General features: G+C 27.2%; 1 protein-coding gene across 2 annotated transcripts in view; it reads left to right on the top strand.

Annotated features, from left to right (window-relative positions):
- Window positions 1-5000, top strand: part of LOC136072017 (piezo-type mechanosensitive ion channel component 2-like) — a 169344-nt gene that overhangs the window by 155572 nt on the left and 8772 nt on the right. The gene's annotated exons all lie outside the window — the stretch shown is intronic.

Below are 5000 nucleotides of genomic sequence, written 5' to 3'. Positions count from 1 at the left end.
TTAGATGCCGTTGCCATGGGTTCTCCTTTAGCGCCAATTTTAGCTAATAATTTTATTGGGTTTCACGAACAAAAATGGGTTAGTAATTGCACTTCCTCCATACCAATATTCTATAAATGTTATGTGGATGGTATTATCGCTATTTTTAATTCAGAGTTTGAAGCTCAGTAATTTACACATCTTAATAATTTTTACACATCTTAATAAACAACATAAAAACTTAAAATTTACTATAGAAAAAGAAAGTCTGTTTCACTTTCACATCAGTTTATCACAAAAAAACATATACTGGTCTTTTACAAAATTTTTCCAGTTTTGTTCCCTATTGTTATAAAATTAGTCTTATCCGTTGTTTAATTGATAGAATATATAAAATCAATAACACATAGCTAGGATTTGATAAGGACAAAAAAAATCTATCTAATGTTTTGAAAAATAACCAATATCCACCTAAAATAATTGACACTGAAATTAAGTTATTTGTTGATAAAAAGTTAAATCCATCTGTGATAAATAGAATCAATAACCATAATATAAGGTATTATAAGCTTCCATTTATAGAATTTTACTCAAATTTTACTAAATCTAAAGTTAATAAAATCATTAAAAATTTTTGTAAAGATGTCATAATTAATTTAATTTTCACTACCAACAAATTACAAAACAGTTTATGTATAAAAGATCCACTTCCTAAGCTGCTCAAATCCAATGTTGTTTTCAAATTTTCTTGTGCTAAATGTAATGCCAGTTATATTGGAGAAACATCCAGACACTTATCAACAAGGATTCATGAGCATCTTACAAGTGATAAGCAATCTAATTTTTAAAAGCATTTTTTCATCTGTTAATTGTAAAAATCTAAGTAACTATAATTGTTTTAAAATTTTAGATACTGCTTCTAACAAAAACAATTTAAGAGTATATATATGTTTATAAATTATTATTATTATTATAATTGTTAATGCATTAAGTTCAAACATCATGTAGATATAAATAGGCACAAGGTCTATAGATAAAGTTAAATAAAGAGTAAATAAAAAGTACATATACCAAAGCAAAGCACTGGCCAATCTAAGCCCAAAGATTTATTTAAACTTTTAAAATTTAGCAACCAAATATTTTAATAAAAAAGATTAATTTGTTTTTTGGATTTTATCCTGACTTTGAATTTTAAAATATAAAATCGTTGCAGTATATGTATGTGTGTTACTTAAGATTAAAGTTTAAACAATTTAATAGGTCATCTCGACATAAGTCTTGAAAGGATCTTAAATATGGAAAACTCTACAAGTATAACTCTATAAGTGTTAAGTATCTTAAGTCCATAAATTTTATTGAAGTATTTAATTCTCTATCATTTTATTAAGTAAATGAATTAGTACTACTAATAATAAAACTTATGCAAAATGAAGTTTAAAAACTTCATTTTGCATAAGCCATAATTTAACTAAACACATTGATAGTTTTTTAAAATAATCATTTAGTGATGGAATCATTAACATTTAATGAACTTAAAAAACACTTTTAAAATAAGTAAAATAAAACAAATGGTACAAGTAACAAAGGTTTCATATAATAACTGTCATTTTGTAATATCTAGTTTTTGCCAATTTTGTATTTTCTTAACTGCTGGAAACAGACTCTATAGAATCTTTTTCAATTATTTGATGGTCTGCTTTGTTATGATTTTTTATTTGTTCTTTTTGGTACTATTTATTTCGGTATTTCATAATTGTCATCATCATCCATGCAACCAACTCGAATCTTTAGGTTTTGGTAGAAATGATGATGCTATTTTGGAATATAACCTTTGTTGTGTAAGGAAAGAATATATTTTTTTTCAGTGCATTAATACCTCTTGGAGCAAGATACTTCTGGTTTTGTAAGTGTATATCTGCTCCTGCGATATACACTTATAAAACCAGAATATATATATTACTTCTTTTGTGCGAGCTGTTCTTTTTGCTCGAAAAATACAACTTTTTTATTCTTCTTCATAATTATGTTTAAAGTAAAGAATATCAGGATTTTCTTTTAAAACTTTTAGTTGTACAATACTGGCCCACAACTTTTTTTGGTTTAGACTTTAGATCATTTGCTTCTGTTGAATTTTATATTTCAAAGCATTGTTTGCTAATACTGCAGAGTATGCTGGAAATGCTTTTTCATTTTTAAAATTTACTATATCATCATGATTTAACACAGTTAATATGCAGGCGTTTTTTTTAAAAGCTTGTTCTGTTGTTGTTTCCCATTGCATAGGTGTGTATATTGTTCGATTTCGATATTGTTTTTCAATTATTGAGTGGGCGACATCATTTTCACTCTGACTGTGTCCTGGTACAAAGAATGTAAGCTCAATTAAATCTAATTTGAATAGAGTCAATACTTCGGACAATCATTCTATTTTATTTTGGCTCCCACATCAGTCACAGAAGAGATAAACTTGTGTTGCTCCTTCTTTGCTTTCAGATGCAATAAATTTAAATACTCATGTACTTACTTCACAGCTCGCTGCTTCCCCTTCATTCTCATTCTGCACACGAATATGTCGTTAAAGAATCAATTTTTGTAACAGTGAGGTTATAATTTTGCAGATGCCTTGAATAATAAAAAGCTCCATTTGTACCATATGGTGATATAATAACTTACTCTAAGTCAAAAGCTGCAGTTACGATCAATTGTGATTTTATTACTTCATTCTTCTTTTCTTCTTTATAACCTCAAGTAAATTTTTTGTTGCTGACATGTTTGTTATACTTTTGACAATCTTTATCACCCTTTTCTATTTTGTTCATGAACTTTTTACAAGTTCCACACTGATTTTTCTTAAGTTTTTAGAATTTTAAATAAAATTCTTAGAACTTGTATCCCTTTATAAGTAGATTTTTCTCACTGCAATGCTTTACAAAGAGTAATTCTATGCATTTCCTTAATTGAAAGCTCCTGAGGAAGAAACTGATTTTTCTGTGTGTCTCGTGTAATAGGATCAATGACTTAAAACGTCTGAATGTGATCAATGACATTTTGTTCCAGTTCAGTTGATATTTTTCTTTGGTTTTTGTGGTGACCTCTTAAATCTTTTTTGACACTCCCTGTAGCAGTTTTTTTTGCCGTTGCTGTTTTACTGCCTGCTGTGATATTCCCAGGTTATTAGGAAACATGGGTGCACAGACAAGCGTTTCATGAGCATCATTTTCTTGGCATGGAAAGCTGTATGTAAAGGTTCAGTTTCTGTTTCTTTCTTTTCCTGCATGCTCCCTTTTCCTTCTTCGTTTTGGTTCTTCCTCTGTTACCTTTGCCACAATGTATTGGTGCCTTTCATCTATACTTTTTATTGACCAATTTGAATCAAATAATTCATTACAATATTGCTCCGTAAGATTCTCTACACCCTGAAACAAACATTTCTTGTCACATCCTTTTCACATTTCTTTACCCTGTACCACTACTTCAATTCCTTTATTCAGACCAGTCTTCGATACATAAAGAAATCTCTGTCCTGTGTTTACTTTGAATTTCTTAATGTTTCTAATCCATCGTGATGGATCATTTTTCTTTTTGGGGATTGTATCACAGAGAGTTGGGATAAGTTCTTCAGTACCAGACTTGTCAACTTCTACAGGTTTGAATTTTTCACAATCACTGAGGTTCCAAAGTATTGTTACATAAATACTAGTTTTATCAAATCAAATTCTGGATATTTATTAAAGTTTTTCATTACTTTTTGTTAAAAATATTAGTAGAAAATCACTTAACATAAATTTTTTTTTCATTTAACACTGTGTTTCATTAATAAAGACTCTTCAGAAAATCAGAAAATGATTTATGGTTTATAATTGCTCTGTTCTTTTAAGAACATTGAGCACTTTATTTTGTAGAATACATTTTAAAGTTGTTTATATATATATATATATATATATATATATATATATTTATATATATATATATATATATATATATATATATGTATGTATGTATGTATGTATGTATGTGTATATATATATATATATATATATATATATATATATATATATATATATATATATATATATATATATATATATATATATATATATATATATATATATATATATATATATATATATATATAGTTGACAAGGTAAAAAGTAGACTAACAATTAAATTTGTATATTTAGAATTTCATAGGATTAGAATTTTATCTGGGATGGATAGATATGATTTAGAATCCATAAAAAATCCTTTATGCTTTGTGTCATAATGAAATGGTTTTTATTACTCTGGTTCACAAACTAAGATCAGTGTATCAATTTATTGTTTTAAAAGATGCTGTTGTTACATTCAAAAAATATAGTGCAATTGTTTTAGGTCCTGTAACTGATAATTCATTCATTTAATGATCAGGACATCTGGTTTTTTCTCGTTTTATACAGTTCATATAATTATATGTTTATGTAACAACTGAATTTCTGAAAAGTGTTGAAAATTTATTTTTCAACAATAAAACAGTTGCTTTATTTTCTGACGCAATCCATTATCAGCCATAAAATCCTGAGACTTTAGATATTTGGCAAAAATCAACATGAATAATAGAGTATTTTAAAATCAACTCATATACCATGCTGCTGTTTATCCTTTTAAGTATCAACTACAGAATGCACAATATGTTTAAGTATATTTAATGACCAAGTAGTTGTTGCTCTGATACTAAAAGGAAGTTATGAAGTATCCTCTTCTATTCTAAAAGAAAGTCATGAAGTATCCTTTTCTATTCAACAGATTTTAGACTGGTTAGGATTTTAGATAGGTGAAATATTTTTAAAGTTTCTGCAAAGAAGCAGGTTATTAAACTGTGTCTAATACCATGGCTTTTATCTTACAAAGACTATAACTTGTCAAATAGTTCTAGGTTCAAATCCACCTTATACCTCTATGATGCACATCTTTCTAAAACCAAAGAGAACTTTTCAGCCTATATAACAGGATTGATAGAATGAAATCTCAGAATTAACTAGTTT

The sequence above is a fragment of the Hydra vulgaris genome, chromosome 15 (genome assembly GCF_038396675.1).
Source record: "Hydra vulgaris chromosome 15, alternate assembly HydraT2T_AEP".
NCBI lineage: Eukaryota > Metazoa > Cnidaria > Hydrozoa > Anthoathecata > Hydridae > Hydra > Hydra vulgaris.
Note: the sequence above shows the minus strand (reverse complement) of the source record. Positions and strands in the feature narration are given on the sequence as shown.